The sequence below is a fragment of the Macrobrachium rosenbergii genome, chromosome 20, assembly GCF_040412425.1.
Source record: "Macrobrachium rosenbergii isolate ZJJX-2024 chromosome 20, ASM4041242v1, whole genome shotgun sequence".
Taxonomy (NCBI): Eukaryota; Metazoa; Arthropoda; class Malacostraca; order Decapoda; family Palaemonidae; genus Macrobrachium; species Macrobrachium rosenbergii.
The window spans coordinates 47,232,905-47,252,952 of NC_089760.1; the positions used below are offsets into that span (position 1 = coordinate 47,232,905).

A 20,048-nucleotide genomic window follows, 5' to 3' on the forward strand; every position below is an offset into this window, starting at 1 on the left:
GCACGCATCAAGACGCTGGTTACAGCGCTCTGTATGTTTAGGCCGCTAAGAGCGTTTTTGGAGAAATCCTGGAGCCAAGACTGAGTCGCCGTGTGAGTCCGGTCACAGTGGCTCCGGGATGTCGGGGTCACCACTGTAAGGTGTCAAAGAAACGAGCAGGTAAAGGTTACTGCTGATTTATTACAGATCCAGGCGGTTATATTACCTGCCGACTGACACCGGGCCGTGAGAGACAATGGAATTGACTGTGACCTGAGGTCGAAACAATAAACAATAATATACAGTGAACGAAAGTACAAGAAGTTGGTACAATACAAAACATACAGAGACACAATATAGATACAGTCTTGATGCCTGTGAATGAAGAAACATGGGATACACAATGTGTGACATCTGTATAAATACCATAAAGTAAAAATGATTAAAAACACCGTGACCTGGCACGTTTTAGGCGTGACTAATTTAGCTGAAGAAAAAAGGAAGTCACCAAAGAAAACATTTTTGGAACTTAATTAATGGCGAAGATAAACACTATCCTGGCATCTTTTTGGTGACTTTACATACCTACAGTGAGTAATTTCACGATGCCATGTGGAATTAGTCTGCCGGTGTTCCATGAGGGAGAAGAGGATTTTCACTAGTTTTATGGAGCGGATGAAGTGCTATTTTGCAGTAAAAGATGCCGAGGAATCCAAGAATGTTCATATGCTTATAGTTGGTTTACAGCCGAATCAGTATGAAATTCTAAAGAATTTAGTTGCACCTGCTATCCCTGTAAGTAAAACTTACAATGCTTTAACATCATTGTTAAGGAAGCATTATTGTGGTATTACAAATCCAAGGGTTAAGCGTACTGAGTTTTGGCAACTGATAAGAGGAGAAGGCAAGACTCTTCCGGCTTTTTCAGTACATCTTCAGCATGCGGCTAGACATTGTGAGTTTGGTAATTCATTAAGCCAGATGTTAGTTGACCAGCTGATTGTTGGAGTTCATTCAAAGTGTATAGCAAATAAGCTTCTTGGGTCCAAAGAAGTACTAGATTTAACTTATGATAGTTTTACAAATTGCAGAAGCTTCTGAAGTTAATGAAACAAACGCCACTTTTTATGCAAGGTCGGGAAACGGGAGCCAAAGCACTGTTCATAAGATACTTCATGTAAACAAAGTCTACAGTAGACAATCTTTTCGGAAGGCTGATGTGAAGCAGTGAATAAAGCATTTAACAATGATAAGAGATGTTATAGGTGCAGTAATTATACCCTTTTAGCGGTAATTCTAAGCCAGCTGTCCGCGGTGAGCTAGACTGTGGCAATTGGTGTTTTTCTATGTTATTTTACTTACTTTACAAGAATTTAAAGTAATATTTTGTCGACCGGTTGTAACTAAACTGTGATTGACCTTTGAAGACTACAAGACTTGACTTACCTAACGCAGGGTAGGTCTAAGCCGGCATTCCGCAGCAAGCCTGCCCCCCACCTCCATAGCTAATACGGCAAAATTGTAACCAGTAAACACCTCTAGGGTACGTTATGTTGGTATTTTTAGGGGTGTTTACTGGTTACAATTTTGCCGTATTAGCTATGGAGGGGTGGGGGCTTGCCGAAAGTGAATGCTGGCTTAGACCTACCCTGCGTTAGGCAATTCAAGTCGCGTAGTCTTCAAAGATCAATGACAGCTTAGTTACAGCCGGCCGACAAAATATGACTTTAAATTCTTGTAAAGCAAGTAAAATAACATAGAAAAACGTCAATTGCCATAGTCTAGCTCACCGCTGACAGAAGGCTTAGAATTACCCTTTTAGCTAATGTGTGCAAATTTCGAGAAAGTGAGTGTAGAAGTGCCATAGAATTGGACATATTGCTGTTGCATGTCGACAAGGTAAAGTGCCGAAACCTCAACATCAAGTGGATGTAGGCTTAAATGAAACAGTAAGTGTTGGGAATGAAAGTCATTTGAAGCCACATGTACCAGAATTACAAAGGCTTAATCTTAGTGTTGCTAATAATGCCGGGTTGAATTCTGCTACGCCTAATTTTAATGAAAATGATTATCATATCTTTGAAATAAATTATTTGCTGAAATTAGATGCTAATACTGAGTAGATGTTACATAACAGTAATAAATATTTTGTTAATATGAATTTGAATAATGTTGACATTGATTTTGAAAAGGGCCTTTCTGGAGAAGGGTTACAATCTATTGACATTTCTCTTGCAGATTATAAACAACCATTGGAAATTCTTAGGGTAAAATATTATCCACAGTGCAAAATGTTACCTTTTGCGGTTATTAAAGGTAATCATGCTTCATTGCTGGGTGGAAATTGGCTGTGTGAGGTTCAAGAAATGACAGAAGTGAAAGACTGATTCTTTATTATTCTCAACGAGTGTTTATAATGCGGAAAGCGGACGGAAAGGTAGCGGGCGACCTGAGGCCCCCCGCTGCGTCCATATAGAAATTGTTTGTTAACAGACATAAGAAGACATATAATGTGTTACAGAACATGTAGAAGGCAAATATATATATCGGCAGAAAGGCCGTACAATGATGCATACAATGAGATACATAAAGAATCTGAAATAATAACGAGTAACATATATGACGTGATTAACGTACATATGAAGAGAGAAACACAAGAATGGAGAGGCAATTTGACGCCCTTACAAATACTCCCCCCCACCAAGACAGTAATTAGAGGAGCAATTGTTGTGTGAAACAACATTAATCACGCAATTGCTGAGGTAGTTGGAGTGAGCCCCCACTCCTGGAGAACTGTGGGCGTGGGGTGGAACCGACATCTGGTGTTGGCTCAATGTGTCCCCTGTGCCGCCCTGGATCCCACTTTGGTTGGGGGGCGGGTGTGTCTGCGGGGAGGTACTGAGGGGAACTCTGGGGCGCCTTCCTGCCTCCTCGTGTACTTCACTGTCCAACAGGAATGCCGGCTTCAGCCTGTCGATGGTAACCCAGTCTTCACTCCCGTGGATGTCAAGGTATGTCTTGGCGGCCCGCCTGATGACTTGGTGGGGCCCCCTGTAGGGCCTGGTTAAGGGCGGTCGATGGGTGTCCACCCTGACGAAAACGTAGGTGCAGGAGTCTGGGGCGGGTGGGCTGTAGGTGGTGGTTCTGTTGGTGAAGGTCTTATGGTAGGGCGCGAACTTCTGTGTGAGTTCCCTCAACCTCGGGGTGGGGAGTGTCAGTGCCATCGGCCGACGGCAGGAAGAATTCTCTGGGAATAGCCAGTGTCTCCCCGTAGTCTTTCTCAGCAGGGGGCGTCGCCATTTGCTTTCGGTGTGGTGTGGAGACCCAGCAGGACCCAGGGGAGCTGTTCCTTCCACCTCTCATCGGTGCAATGTGCCATGAGGGCTACCTTAAGAGAGCGGTGTGCCCTCTCGACCATGCAGTTCGCTGCGGAGTTGTGGGCCGTTGTGCTGTGTAGTGCTGTACCCATCAGGCGTGCCAAGGAGACCCAGAGCTCTGACAGGAAGGCTGGACCCCTGTCTGTAGTGATGCTGTCTGGCACTCCAAAACAGCTGATCCAACTGGAGAGGAGGGCCTCTGCGCATGATGCTGTTGATGCCTCCTACATGGGGGTTGCCTCGGCCCAGCGAGTGGAGTGGTCTATGATCGTCAGGAGGATCTGGCTCCTCCCAACTGCAGAAGAGGCCTGACGACGTCGATGTGGATGTGGCCGAAGCGCCGACGAGGCTGGGGGAAGTCACCGACCCTGGATTCTGTGTGCCAGGATGTTTTGCTTGCCTGACATGGGATGTAGCTCCTTGCCCATTGTCGGACATCCTTGTTGATGCCATGCCAGACGAACTTGTCAGTCATGAGGTGTGCTGTTGTGCACCCTGATGGATGGGAGAGACTGTGGATTATGTCGAACGCCTGCTTCCTCCTCGAAGCGGGTACTAGGGGGCGGGGGTGGCCGGTGCTGGTGTCGCAGAGGAGAATTGTGTTCGAGTTTCCTAAGGGCATGTCTTTCCACTTAAGAGCCGTCACTGCCGTTCTATAGTCTGCCGTCTCTGGGTCTGCTGCTTGTTCTTTTGTCAGGTCTTTATAGTTGATGCCGAGATGAAGGCAATTGATTTCTACTCTCAACAGAGCATCGGCTACTGGGTTCTTCCTGCCAGGGATGTAGTTGATGGTGCACTCAAATTCGGAGATGGTGGTCAGGTGTTGCTGTTGCCTTGCAGACCATGCGTCTCCAGGCTTTGCAAATTTGTGCACCAAGGGTTTGTGATCTGTTAGGATCGTGAATTCGGCCCCCTCCAGCAGGCACTTGAAGTGTCTCACAGCCTGGTAGATAGCCAGCAGCTCCCTGTCGAAGGTGCTGTAGCGGGTCTCTGCTGGCGAAGACTTGTGGCTGAAGAAGGCCAAGGGTTGGGGGTGCTGTTCACTAGTTGCTCGAGTACTGCGCTGCAGGCGATGTTGCTGGCGTCCATTGTCAGTCTGAGGGAAGCTGCGGGGCTGTGGTGAGTCAAGGTAGTGGCATTGGCAAGGGCTGTCTTTGTTTCTATGAATGCCAGCTGCTGCAGAGCCTCCCAGATAAGTGTTTTTGGCTTGCCCTTCGGGATTGATGTCAGGGGGTACATAGTGCCGGTGACGTCTGGGATGAAACATCGGTAGTAGTTTATCATCCCGAAAAACTCCTGAAGGGCCTTGATGGTTTGTGGTTTCGGGAAATTCTCTATAGCTTTTAATTTAGAGGCCATGGGGCACACTCCTGCTGGGGAAATCTCGTGCCCGAGGAAGTCTACTTTTTCTGTTCCAAAAATGCATTTGTCGAACTTGATGATTAGTCCGCTGTCCTTAGACGTTTCAGGGTGGTGCAGACGTGGCGAAGGTGTTCCTCTTGGGACCTGGAGAAGATGAGAATGTTGACGTAGCAGATGCAGAAAGGCAGATCCCCAAAGATGGTGTCCATCAGGTACTGGAATGTGGCACCTGCGTTCCTGAGACTGAAGGTGGAATAGGGGAATGTATAAGTCCCGAAGGGCATGATGATGGCGGTCTTTGTGACATCGTCGGGATGCACAGGGACTTGGAAGTATGACTTCAGCAGGTCCATCTTAGAGAAAATTTTGGCTCCGTGGAGGGTGCCTGTCAGGTCTTGCATGTTAGGGAGGGGGTAGTGGTCTGGTGTTGTCAGTAAATTCAAGCACCGATAGTCCCCGCAGGGCCTCCATGAACAATTGGACTTCTTTACCATGTGGAGGGGAGACGCCCATGGGCTTGATGCTTTTTTACAGATGCCCATCCATTCCATCTCTGCGTAGGCCTGTTTGGCGTCTTGTAACTTTTGGGGGGACAGTCATCGGAATTTGGCATGGGTCGGTGGGCCCATCGTGGTGATATGATGGAAGATGCTGTTCTTTCCTGAAGCCCCCAGTGACTGGCGTAGCTCTGATTTGAATACGTCCGGGAACTCCTGTAGGAGGGGTGTGTAGCTGTGGAGCTAATGACGGGCATTCCAGGTCCGGTGGAGAGCTGACGGGAGTGGCAGGTTTCTGTGTCGAGGAGGCTCTGTCTTCCGACGTCGACCAGAAGCCCATGGTGCCCTAGGAAGTCTGCGCCCAGCAGGGGGAACTTGACCTCCGCAATGACGAAGGGCCAGTGGTATCTGCAGCCCAGAATTGAGATAGTCCAGGTTGTCGTGCCATATGTGTGGATGGGAGTTCCATTTGCTGCTATGAGGGCGGATGTTGAGTCAGGTATCTTTTCTAAATCTTCCTTGGATGGCAGGAAGACCGACTGCATTGCTCCTGTATCTACCAGTAGGCGCTGTTTGGAAATTTCGTCTCTGATGAAGAAGCCTGCTGGTCAGGGGAAGTTGGATTTCATGGCCACTGCTGTTACTTGTGGCCATTTTTGTCATTTTTTTTATAAAGGAACAAGGAGGTCTGCAGTTCCTGGTGTTGGTGCTGAATTTTCTATGGAAGAAGCACCACGCTGGGTTTGACCATGTCCTGTGTTCCCTGAATGGTGTCTTCTTCCTGTAAACGGCGTTGATGTCTCCCTCGCTGTCACTGTTGTCCTCCGTCGGGCTGCAGGCTCCCAGGGCGGTGGCGTGTTTCAAGGCCTTGGTGGCCTCATGTATTTTCTGGGCAACATCGACAAGCATCCATGTCGAGGGCATCTGCATCTTTTATCTGGCCCCTAACTTCCTGCATGAGGCGCCGAAGGAAGATCTCTCTCGTTAAGTCTACCTTCCTCTTCCTCCCTTTTTTGTTGCGGCCTGGCAGTGTTACCAACCCCTGTAGTTTGTCCCAGGCTTCCCTGGGTGATGCTTCTCCAAGGGGCTGCGATAATAGGCCAAGTGCACGCTGCGCTCTCTCGGTCACGGGCATGGAGTAAGTCTGCATGAGTTTATCCTTCTAGGCCGTGTATGTGACCTTGTCCAACTGTGCATTGAGCCAGGGGGAGATTCTGTTGAACACCTCCTCTAGGAGCGCTGTCATGGTGACATCGGATTTGATAGCATCGTCTGAGATGCGGGCCAAGCAAAAGTGCACGTCTGCGCACAGGAACCATGATGCCGGAGGAAGTTTGACCGCGTGTGGCTTTGTTGGCGAGAGGGGCATACAGATGATGCTCGCGGGTTTGCATTGAAGTTCAGCTTCCGACATCTTTACTACTCACGCACCAAAATGCGGGAAACTGTGCCGTATTGAGTCCGTTAATGGTGCTGATTGTTCGAGTGGTCAAACGAAGTGACAAAATGTGCCCTTTTTGGGTATGCCTTATTTAGTCCATTAATGGCACGGTTTCCACCAGGGAGGGAGCTATCAGAGGCCTAAACTTTGATGCCGTAATTAGTCCGCTAAAGGCTCTCTGATGGTAGGCTGCGGCCGTTTTTAGTCCGTTAATGGCTGGGCCAAAACTGCACTACCTGTCACTCCAGGGTCACCAGTGTGAGGTTCAAGAAATGTCAGAAGTGAAAGACTGATTCTTTATTATTCTCGACAGGTGTTTATAATGCAGAAAGTGGACGGAAAGGTAGCGGGCTACCTGAGGGCCCCCGCTGCATCCATACAGAAATTGTGTTTGTTAACAGGCATAAGAAGACATATATAATGCGTTACAGAACATGTAAAAGGCAGATATATATATATATATATCGGCAGAAAGGCCGTACAATGATGCATACAATGAGATACATAAAGAATATGAAATGATAACAAGTAACATATATGACATGATTAATGTACATATGAAGAGCGAAACACAAGAATGGAGAGGCGATTTGCAGCCCTTGCAGCTGAATGAAATGGAGATGGATTGGCCAAATATTTTTAACCTTAAGTCTACTGTACATACCATTGATAACGAGTCTGATGAGACTGCAAAACTTTTGATGAAATATGAGTGTATTTGAAACTAGTTTAGGATGTTTAAAAAGATTTTGAAACATCTTCAAAGGTAAAAAATGATGCTTTGCCGGTGTATAAACATGCTAGAAGTATTCCATATCATTTAAGAAAGATGGTGGAGAAAGAATTGCAAGGAATTGCAAGGCATTGGTGTAATTAAACCTGTTGATTTTTCTGAATGGGCAAGTCCTACAGTTAATATTGTCAAGTCGGATGGTAAAAATGTTAGAATTTGTGCTTATTTTAAGGAAACTTTAAATTCTGTTTGTAGTATTGATTCTTACCCATTACCTATTCCTGAAGATATTTTTGCTACTTTAGCTAGAGGTTAAATCCTTTACCAAACTTATTACAGGTCCTGCTGAAGAAGATAATTTGAAAACACTTGAATTAAGTTTTGCATAAACTTTGTTCTAGTGGTTTGAAGTTAAACAAGGATAAATGTTCATTCATGAATAAAGAAGTTCAATAATTAGGTCATAAGTTAGATGCTGAAGGAGTACATGCACCTGATAAAAAAGTTAAGGCTATTGATCAGTTTCCTGTCCCCATGAATAGGCAAGAATTGAGTACTTTTAATGGGGTGGTTAAGTACCACCATAGATTTTTACCCTGCATTTCTAATGTAATGGCACCATTGTATACTTTAGAAAGAGATAAGTCAGACTTGTCTTGGGGAGAAAGAGAAAATTATTCATTTTTAAAGGCTAAGGAATTACTTAAATCTAATACTTTACTTGTACATTACAACCTTGATAGACCCTTATTCTTGACTCGCGATGCTAGTTCTTTTGGTCTTGGAGCAGTATTGGAGCAAGTGAAGATGGTTCATTAAAACCAGTGCATATGCTTCCAGAACATTAACTAGATCAGAAAAGCATTATAGTCAGACTGAAAAAGAAGGTTTAAGTGTAATTTGGGCAGTTAATAAGTTTCATAAATACTTGTGTGGCAGGAAGTTTGAAATATGGACTGACCATAAACCCCTATTAGGTTTGTTGGGAGAAAGCAAGGCAGTAACTCATAGAGCCTCTGGTAGGATCATTAGATGGTCATAAGTTCTTTCTGGTTATGACTATAAACTGAAGTATAAACCATGTTGTAAAATTCCAAATGCGAATTGTTTGTCCACATTTCCTTTGCAAATTAATGAATTTGAACCTTCGAATGTAGGAGAAGAGGTTTTGTTGTTTGAACATGTTGATACTACTAGTAGTCTATTACTGTTAATTCCTTTGATTTATACAGATGGACTGATGGAGATCCTGTACTATCTCGAGTAAGGTCATGTATTCTGATTGGTTGGAATTATAATTTTTTAATTAAATGAAGATTATAACCTATATGTTTGTAGAAAATATGAACTTACAGTGTTGCAAGAATGTATTTTATGGGGAAATAGAATTGTTGTGCTGCCACAAGGACGAGATAAGGTTACTGACGAGCTCCTTGACACTCATCCAGGTATTGTGAAAATGAAAACCTTAGCTCGATGTTATGTATGGTGGCCTCATGTTGATAAAGATTTAGTGAGGAAAGTAAATTCATGTAAAGTGTGTCAACAGTATCATTGTACCACTGATAAACAGCCGTTACATTCTTGGGAGTTCCCTAGTAGACCTTGGTCTCCTATACAAAATAAATTTTGCTAGACCTATAGAGGGACAAATGTTTTCAGTTACAACTGATGCATATTCTAAATGGTTTGAAGTTCTTCTCACTCATAGTTTTACTTCTAAAGTTGGAGTGTCTAAATGAGGCATGTATTTTGTATGCATGGATTACCAAATGTAATAGTGAGTGACAATGCCACAGCTCTTGCTAGTGAAGAATTTCAGAGTTTTGTAGCTAAGATTGGAATTCGTCACGTTACTAGTGCTCCATATCATGGGTCAGCTGAAAATGCTGTTAAACCTTTAAAACTGCTTTGAAAAAATGTGAAGGAAGGATGAAAGTTTGCATAGATTTTTGTTTGATTATCATATCGTGCCTCACATCACAACTTGTATTCCTCCTTGTGAACTTATGATGAAAAGAAGACTGAAAACAAGACTTGATTTACTGAGACCTGATTTAAATGATCATGTAAAAATCCAGGAAGCCAAGCTAGAAATTACAAGGGTAAAAAGGGAAGAGTTGCAGAGAAATTTGAAGAGGGTGATCATGTATATTTTAAGAATTATTTCAGGGCAGGACCACTTAACAGTGCGGGGACTGTGGAAGAGTGTACTGGTCCCATTTCATGTAAAATTATTAGTAGTGATGGAGATGTTGTACATACACATTTTGATCAAATGTTTAAACAAGTGAAACCCTCTTGTGAGATTGAAGGTAATGCTAATTCTTTATGCTAATGAAGGTCTTGAACGATCTCAATCCTTACCTAACTCTGAATACAATTTTCAATTGAATGAAAATAGTGGAACTGATGTGCAAGATTTTGAAAATACTATTACTGAAGTAACTGACAGGGTAAGCCCAGTGAACACACCTGTAGTGAAACCTTCAAGTAGTATACGTAAACCTGTCCAGCACCTTGATTTGTGATTGCATATAATTTTACAAGCACAGTACTTGTTTATGTTTGTCAGAGATACAGTACCATATTATTTTTACAATTTTACTGAATTCTGTGTAAGTTCTTACTTAAGGCGAAGAGGGGTGTGATGTATTGAAACATTACTATTCCTGTTACTGAGAAGCAATACTCCTCTGATCTGCCGTGTATCTTGTGTATGTTTGTAAGCCAGAGTAGTAGAATAAATCTTAAAAAAATATGGACTCTCCCTAATTTAGCTCCTCTTTACTTACAAGCCTACATGTTATATATTACAGAAACACAAATTAAAAATAATTGCTATATTTTGGTTGACAATATGGTTCTCTTTTCAAGTATACAAATGCAGAGGTTTTATTGTTGTTAAATTAAGCTGGATTATGCCAGAGATTTACAAAGTTGACCGGTATATAATTAGCTACCAATCAAGAGAGTGAAAATTACATACGAATACACACTACAAACAAAACGTGCCTTAGAGTAGGAAGGTTATTTTGAGTAAGTTCTAGAACTTTGCACTCTTTTAAGTACGCTGCCTGTGTGTCAAATCAATTTCTTTCACTCTCTGCTTCACATTACTCTCTTACGGATAGGTTACCTTGGGCATTGGGATCACATCCTAAAGGAATGGTCTTTTAGCTTGTATGATTAGGATTTCACTTGTGTTGCACAAAAGCCATAAAATTCATATCAAGCTAAAGTCATGACAATCCTTTAATTACTCGTATAGTTACTCTTCAATCTCTGTGCATACGAGTATATGGCAGCATCGCTGGTATTCTAAGTTACTCAGCACTGCAGATAATGGAAATCTCTCCCAAGCATGGTCTCTCTGCTTCACCCATGGACATCGCGGATAAGGTTTATAGCTACTTCATGAAAGAAAAGCAATGTCATTCTAAATTTTGTTATTCCTCAGATATATTCTCTCTCTCTCTCTCTCTCTCTCTCTCTCTCTCTCTCTCTCTCTCTCTCTATGAAGCAATTATTCCATGGTCTGTGGAGGCATCCTCATTTACATGCAGAGCTTTCCTTATCCTTTTTTTATTTTATAATCTTTTATCTACTATCTTTGATTATTTTTATCATTTTTCTGGTGTATTTTCACAGCCAGATTTGGGTATTTTTGCTCGTCTTAGTCTCTCCATTATCAAAAGAATTAAGCTGGCCTGGTGTCAGCACGGGCTTGTGCTTCTTAGCAGCCTGAACTGAGAGAGAAAGAGAGAGAGCCAGTAAGTGATGTTACTTTTGTGAGAGTAGTTGAAAAGGGAGACTTTGTACTTTACTATGCTCGGGGGACCAGGAGCTATCAAAGGTGAGAAGCAAAGGCAGCTTCAGGTTACCCGGCTTAATCCACCTTTACCTAGTGATCAGAGTGTTCGCTCATTTCTCTACAGTACACAGCGTTCTCTTTAAGGGAAAATGACAGAAATATTAAGACTCTGGCATGATACATTCTAGCTAAGAGCACCTCTCACCTGCCACCACCAACTGGTTTGACTATAGTAGGTGTTGCTCACTTCATCCTCGCAACCTATGGCCTAAAATTCTTTGAGAACCTGCATCAGTCCTCTCATGGCTTTCCAAACAGTAGCGCGAATGTTGGAAAGCTGGTGCTTGACTGTGTTACCTCTAGATACATAAACAGGATCACTGGTTGGTACTGGTCCTAATCCTTCGGTCTTTCCTGGCACATCTTCATCTTAGCTTTCAGCACACTTTAATCCTTCACACAATCTGTTCCAAATCAGGCTGTACTGTGTCTTAAATAACTGCTTGGAGATCACCGGACAGCTCACCTCCCTCATGATCTCATCACCTTGGTCACTAACACATCCTTGAGAATCCTACCCTGCTGAGAATCTCAAGTAGTGCCTTTGCTACCCACTCAGTTTCTATTTTAGGGTATACTACTACCTTTGGGAACACTGTAGTAGTCTATCACTGTTAAGATATACGTGTGTCCCTTTTCCAACAATGTTGCTATGGGTTTGATCAGGTTTACAGATATCCCTCTTGAATGGTTCCTCCATCAACAGCATCTTCCCTAGCGGCATCTTGCTGGTATGGCCCCTCAGTGCAGTCTTCTGGCAAATGTCACAGCACCTGCAAAACCTGGTGATGTCTGCAATTACTCCTGGCCAATGAGAATTTCTGGTTATACAATCAACAGTCCTCTTAGCTCCTAGAAGGCCACCAATAATCGATTCATCAGCCAGTTTCACCACTTGGGCCCTATATGTCTCCAGCACCAGGATTTGCTGTGCTTCTCCAGCCACCTTACCCTGAAAAACTTGAAAGTTCCTCCATCATGCATTCTGTATTCTGCATCTTTTGGGCTCTTGCCCACTGCTTGGTTGAGCTGGGATCTTTCTGCTGGGCTTGTTTTTGCAGCTTTGCCCTTATTATGTGGGATACTAGAAGCTTCTGCCAATAGTTTGATGCTGCACTTCTCTTGCTAGACTTGGAGTCGGGTCACAACTGCTGCTGTCTTGGTACTAGCCGCTTCTAAATCCATTCCTGCTCCACTTTGCTCTGGCTCATCCCTTTGGTCATCCATATCTACAGCCCTCTAGGTCTCTCTCAGCCTCAGCTTCATTTGTTTTTTGGTGTCCTTTATGCCTGGAATGTTTACAAGAATTTGGCCATAATTAGGGTTATCTAGACACATAGCATTTAATTCTCCCTCACAATATGGAGTCTTTCTATAAATCTTAAAAACAATACATACAGATATTCCTATCAATAATTGCATAAAGCCATTTCCTATCAATCATTCGGTCCTCAGTTACCAAACATTTCTGTATAGTTGCACTTGTACAACCTCACTAACTAGCAAATTACTATACATCTCCCTCTGATCATTGGATCTCCATGCCTACCTTCTTCAGCATAATCTTCCAGTTGTGCTGTTGGTATCTTCACAAATCACGAATGCGATCACCTTTCTTGGTTCTTCCCCTAAAGTAATACTGGCTTTCTTTTACTTGAACTTCTGCTGGTCCTTATTCTTAATAAGCACACGGTTTTTGGCTACATCTCGTTTTAACACATAAAGCACAGATCTTCGCAGTTGCCATTCTACTGTTGCTTGGCTATCTTCTAGTACTTGGGATACCCCAACTAGACTTATTAATTGGTTTCTGGCCTTCCACCAAGTTTATCTTATGAGCATCCAAGTACAGCTCCACAAGCACAACATCTCGCCAGTTTATCATGGTACTCTTTCCCTGAGGAATAGTGACATCTCAGTTGAACATGAGCAAATCTGCCAAATCATCAAACCTTTTTCTGCGTTCAGTTATTTTAATCCACATGTTGAAATATCTCTAGCCTAACCACGAACTGGTATGCAGTCTCACCCTGATTTGGCTTGGTCTCAGTATTTCTTCCTATAGCCATCTTCAGTTATCTGATATCTCTTTAACAATGCTGTGTTTAAGCTGTCATACTGCAGTGCTTCAATGGCAGGCACTGTACATTATATATTTCGTTGTTCAGCCACAAATTACTTCAATTCATGTCCTTTAAGCCCATCCTGGTCAGTCTGATAATATTTTGAAATAAACAGATTATGTAAAAACTCTGAGAAAATTATAAATAATGTGCTGTTAAGCGCAATTAAATCAATAAAATTTCACTAATGTCTTATGTAAATGAAATTAACTTATATTATGTAAATGGATCTGGAGCCTTAGGGAAAACTAGAGAATTTTAGTTTTCATCTTATAAGTTGTGCTGTAACATACATTTTGACAATACATCCCGTCAAAAATTATCTAAATCTTTTCTCTAATTTAGCTTTCTGAAGTAATCTGCGCCAACACAGCCTTCTTGGAATGCTCTCTGCTTGAAACTTGCAGCTTTGGAGTGCTGTGGACCACCTCATGATCCTTGACTTTTAAATATAGCATTGTTGAATGTATGCAAGTGGCTTGTGGTCTGTCTGAATTAAAAAATTCAACCTATACAAGTACAGATGGAACTCTTTACGGGAAATATTATTGCTAGGCATTTCCTTTTTCTGTAAAAGAAAACTATTGAGATGGCTTTGTCTGTCCGCCCTCAGATCTTAAAAACTACTGAGGCTAGAGGGCTGCAAATTGGTATATTGATCATCCACCCTCCAATCATCAACATACCTACAGTAAATGGCCTCAGTCGTTTTGATCTGATTTAAAGTTAAAGTTAGCCGGTGTAATCGTAACTGCATCAAGAAAGGAGACCCAAGCACCGTCTGAATTATCGTCAACGGCAACTGGCCAGCTGAAGTATGATATCTTTCAAAATTTCTGAAAGATTCAGAACCAGGCTTGAATTCGGGGAGATGCAGCATTTGGAAATATAAGACAGCTTATAGCATCTGTGATGCCTAGGCCGAGTTAGGCACACACAAATGTTAAATTTAGTATTAGTTCGAGGTCTAGGTATAAACAAAGAAATTAGGAATAAGTGCGGAATAGGTATTTCGCCACTTAATGGCACGGTCACGGTAATCTAACAGCATGCAAAACACATATCATATTTAGACTTACCAGTCTTAATCCATCATATAAGGATCTGTAAAAGTAATGGTAGGTTTATGGGAAAATAGTAGGTAATGTTAGTAAGGATAGGATGTTGTTGGGAATTGAGATGGGATAGGATTAAAACCTACATTCAAGGACACTATTTTCAGTTACATGTTCGGAAACCCGCGTCTCTAGACAGAGAGTGCAAGAGAGCCGAGAGAGCAGTATCCTGTTGGACTATCCACTCCCTAGAGTTAGGTAATGTTTAAGTAATGTTTCTCTTAGACAATAATAGTTTTGGTTTTAGTAACTAGAATCAATAATAGCAATTAGGAACTAAAATTACACTTACTTAATATTTATTTACACTTATTTATAGTAGTATACTACTCCATTACACCCCTCCCCCCTATAAATCAAGCCAATTAGGAGGCTTAACTACTCTAGTGGAACGGCGTACAGGAGTAGCCTGTTTGACTGGAGTTTCAGGTATATGTTCCATCTGAACTCCATCACTTATTTCAGTCTCAGTAGGTGAGTAGACAAGCTTTCGTCATTAGGGACAATAGACTTCTTAGGTGTGGACAGATTAAGCTTTGGAGATCTTGTTAATATCTGATCTTGATGATGTCGTACTATATTGCCACCAGGCAATTCACATTTATAGGACACTGGACCTGTCTGTTTCACTACTTTTGCTGGTATCCAACGATCTTTGGACAAAGTAGAATAGTTTCTCACCATCACCGGTGACTTTGGCTGTAGCTGTAGCCCTCTAAGAACAGTAGCATCAAAATTAGATTTCTGTGTTTTTTGCTTAGCTAATACAGCCTGTTTTACACATTTATTAGGATGGACTAGATCAAATACTGTACGTAACTTCCTGCCAAACATCAACTCCGCGGGAGATATGCCCGTAGTAGAGTGCGGTGTGACTCGATATTGGAATAGGAATCTATCCAACTTCATCCTCCAATCTTTTCCTGAGCAATGTTTAAGGAAATTCTTGAGAGTCTCAGCTTGACCATTAGTGCTAGGCTGATACGGTGCAGAAGTTATGTGACAAATACCATTCTTCTCCAAAAATAGTTCAAACTCAGTAGATACAAAATTAGGACCATTATCAGACTCTAATGTCAAGGGTAGACCAAAATGTGCAAAAACATTCCTTAGTAAGTTAATAGTAGCAAAAGAATTAGTATCATTAGTAGGTAAAACTTCAATCCACTTAGAATGTGCATCAGTCTGTACTAAAAAATATGTACCATTCACAGGTCCAGCATAATCTACATGAATCCTCACCCAAGGTTTTTCTGGCCAATCCCATGGATGTAGAGGTGCTTTCTTAGGTGGAACTCTTGTAGCAAGACATACTGAACAACTTCTTGATAATTCTTCGATGTCATCGTCTAACCCCGGCCACCAAAAGTAACTTCGGGCTAGTTGCTTCATTTTAGTGGAACCTAGATGTTCTTGATGTAATTCTCTTAACATACTTTCTCTTCCTGGTGGAGGAATAATTACTCTAGATCCCCATAGAATGCATCCTTGCTGAATACTCAACTCAGCTTTACGATTGCAAAAAGCTTTTAGCTAACCCTCAACTCTTTCAGGCCAACCACTATCAAGGTATATTAACACTTGAGCTAAAATAGGATCTTTAGCTGTCCACTTAGAAATCTGCTTAGCTGTCACAGGAGTTGTATCGAGAGTGTTTACTAGTTGAATCCACTTATTACACACAGGCACAGACTCTGGGGCTTCACTTAGAGGTAAACGACTGAGAGCATCAGCAGTACCTAGGGACTTGCCTGAGCGATGAAACAACTCAAAAGAATAGGCTTGTAGAATTAGTGACCACCTTTGTATTCTTCCAGATGCCATTTCTGGAATAGGTTTGTTAGGATTAAATAGACCTAATAGAGGCTTATGATCCATAATAAGACTAAATTGATGACCCCATAGATAATGATGAAATCTCCTCAGTGTAAAGACGAGCTAACGCCTCTTTCTCCATCTGAGAATAAGTACGTTCAGCTTGGTTAAGTGTCCTAGATGCAAAAACAACAGGCAACTCTTCCCCATCCTTCTTCTGACACAGAACTGCACCTAGTCCATATTTAGAACTGTCAGCTGATACAATTATAGGTAGTTTAGGGTCACAATGGATTAGGCAAGCATCAAGCAATAGGGACTTAGACTTTTGAAAAGCTTGACTATGTTCAGCATTCCATTTCCAAGGTACACCTTTCCTTAGAAGCTTGTTCAGTGGTTCCAACACCACAGCTGCATTTACCAGGAATTTTCTGTAAAAATATAGCATGCCTAAATAACTGCGTAGTTGTGTGATATCCTTAGGTTCAGGAGCATTAGATATAGCTTCTAACTTCTGTTTATTGAACTTTATCAACACCAACTGAACACTTAGTAGGATGTAGTTTCAAACCTGCTTCCTGTAATCGTCTTAGAACTTCACCTAGATTATCATTATGCTCTTTAGCATTAGAGCCGGAAACTAGAATGTCGTCAAAAAACACACATACCCCTGGAATTCCTCGTAGGAGATCTTCAACAGCTCTTTGAAAGATTCCCGGAGCACTAGCTATTCCAAAGCACAACCGACTGTATTGGAACAATCCTGGGTGAGTATTTATAGTAGTTAGAGGATGTGACTCAAGACTAAGCAATATCTGATTATAGGCATTAGTCATATCTAGTTTAGAAAATATTTTACCACCACCTAAAGTAGCAAAAATATCATCAATTCTAGGTACAGGGTAGTTTGTAACTTTAGTAGCTCGATTAACTGTCAACCTGTAGTCTCCGCAAATCCTAATAGTACCATCCTCTTTAGTAGGCCTACAGGCACAATAGGTGCGGCCCAATTAGAAGATGAAACTGGCTGAATAATATCCTGTTCCAACAATTTGTCTAAAGCAGCACCCACTTTAACCCGCATAGCATAGGGTACATTCTGAGTTTTACAATACCTAGGGGATACAGACTCTTCCAAATCAAAAGAAACTTCCAGATCCTTAAATGTTCCTAGTTCATTTTTGAACACTTCTGGATATTTAGACATTAAAGACTTAGGCGACTGAATCACAGCATGAATAGAACTGTCATCAAACTTGACCTGGAATCCTAGGGCTGGCATCAAGTCTCGTCCCAATAGGTTAGGCCCCTTGTCTTTAACAATGAGAATAGTACTGTCTTCCAAAATTTCACCTTAATATAGCCCCTTACTGGAATTTTAGATCCTCCATAGCGGTTTAACTCTATCAAATAAGGTAAAATTTTAGGTTGATCAGTAGGAAACATTTTGAAGAACTCTTGCTCAGTGGTTAGAGTACGCGCAGCTCCAGTATCAAGCTGAAGATCAACCTCTGCCCTGTCATCTAGTTTTAGTTTCACATAATAGGGTGCTTTCAACTCAACTGAATTAGAGGAACTAAGTGAAAATATATATTCCGAAGAAGTCTGGTTACTAGAATTACTCTCCGGTTGCTCAACAGAACGAATACTCTTAGGCTGAGATTTAGGTTTAGTAGGACTGGATGTCTTAGAAAAACATACTTTGGCTATATGACCTTTACGTTTACACCAGTGGCATTCTGCATTCTTGAATGGACACTCACTCTTCCAATGACTTTTCCCACATCCACTGCAGGGTTTAATAGGTTTCTCAGGAAATTATCTAGATTTTTCCTTCGCTCCTTGCTTAGTTTTCTGCTTAACCACGGAATTAGACTTAGAATTAGTTTTAACAGAATTCACATCTCTATTATGTGAATGTGTTCTCAGGCTGAACTCTGACATCTTTTTCTGCTGCCTCCCTCACTACTGCAATCTCCACTGCATGGCTAAGAGTCAAATTCTTTTCCGTTAACAGAACACGCTGTGTACTCTCATTTTAGAGACCTGTAACAAGCATATCCCGTAATATTTCTTCACGTGTATTACCGAAATTACACGTGGCTGCTAGCGACTTTAATGCTACGACAAAAGCAGAAATACTCTCATGTGCCTCCTGATTCCGCTTATAGAATTTAAACCTCTCATATATCACAATGACTTGTGGTTTAAAGTGATTATCTAATATAGAAACTAACTCATCAAAAGTGCACTCATCTGGTTTCTTAGGACTCACGAGATCTCTAGCTAGGCCAAACAATTTAGGGCTAGGCCAAACAATTTAGGACCAATAATCGACAAAAACGCCGGTACCTTCTTCCTATCATCTATCTCATTTGCTGCAAAATATAGAGATACTCTCTCTATATAAGTAGAAAATTTCTCAGTTTCCTCATAAGGACCTACACTTCCTATAAGAGTAGTCATTATTCAATAGTTTAGGTAAAAATTCTGAGAAAAAAAATCATGAATAGCTAGGCTAGGCCTCTTAAAACCTAGGCTATGTTACCTAAAAGTTAGGCAAGTGCGGAATAGGTATTTCGCCACTTAATGGCACATCACGGTAATCTAACAGCATGTAAAACACATATCTATTTAGACATAGCAGTCTTAATCCATCATATAAGGATCTGTAGAAGTAATGGTAAGTTTATGGGAAAATAGTAGGTAATGTTAGTAAGGATAGGATGTTGTTGGGAATTGAGATGGGATAGGATTAAAACCTACATTCAAGGACACTATTTTCAGTTACATGTTCGGAAACCCATGTTTCTAGACAGAGAGTGCAAGAGAGCCGAGAGAGCAGTATCCTATTGGACTATCCACTCGTTAGCGTTAGGTAATGTTTAGGTAATGTTTCTCTTAGGCAATAATAGTACTGGTTTTAGTAACTAGAATTAATAATAGTAATTAGGAACTAAAATTATACTTACTTAATATTTATTTACGCTTATTTACAATAGTATACTACTCCATTACAAGATTTCTTATGAATAATGATGGTGGATTAATTCTTGGAAGAGCAAAAACCAAAGGGTAGTAGCATTATCCACATGTGAGGCTGAATATATGGCAATCACTTATGCAATGCAGGAAGCCAGCTTTTTAAGAAATTTGTATTCTGACATGACAGGTTATATGAAGGATTGTATAACTTTGTATGTTGATAATTGTTGGGAAATTTAACCACAATGCACTGTTTCTTGATGGTATTATTAGCTATATGATTGCGAAGGATGATGAGAACGTCTACAATCTAGGGAAAGCTCAATGAGACTACAGTTTTTAAAATGTTGACTTTAAAAACTACTTTATTTACACAATTATTTACATACAAGTACTCATCACTAATGGTTGCATGATCACAATGGGATTCTCCCAGCCAAATAATATCACAATAGCAAAACGAATCACATAGCACACGTGAAGCCGACACAGACTTTGTTACGCTACTCAAAATATCAATTACCACACTCGAATAGAAAGGAAATTCACTTTAAATATTTACTACCAGTTTGAAATAACTTATAATTAAACCTTGGTGGACACATTTACAGAATTCAATTACTTATCTACCTTACTTGCTATGTGATTATGTCCCGGATTGGAGAGCCAGTCATCTGAGCCTGCTCTCACTCTTTATAGTCGTTTGAGAAGGGCGGGAAAGTTCTCCAGCTGTGCCAATTTGTGTAT

General features: G+C 41.4%; 1 long non-coding RNA gene across 1 annotated transcript in view; it reads right to left on the bottom strand.

Moving 5' to 3' along the window:
• Positions 1 to 10,217: 10,217 nt before the first annotated feature.
• Positions 10,218 to 20,048, bottom strand: part of LOC136849336 (uncharacterized) — a 67,002-nt gene continuing 57,171 nt past the window's right edge. The window contains exon 2 of the long non-coding RNA XR_010856294.1: positions 10,218 to 12,552. This is a non-coding gene — a long non-coding RNA (uncharacterized lncRNA). The remainder of the gene's footprint in view (positions 12,553 to 20,048) is intronic.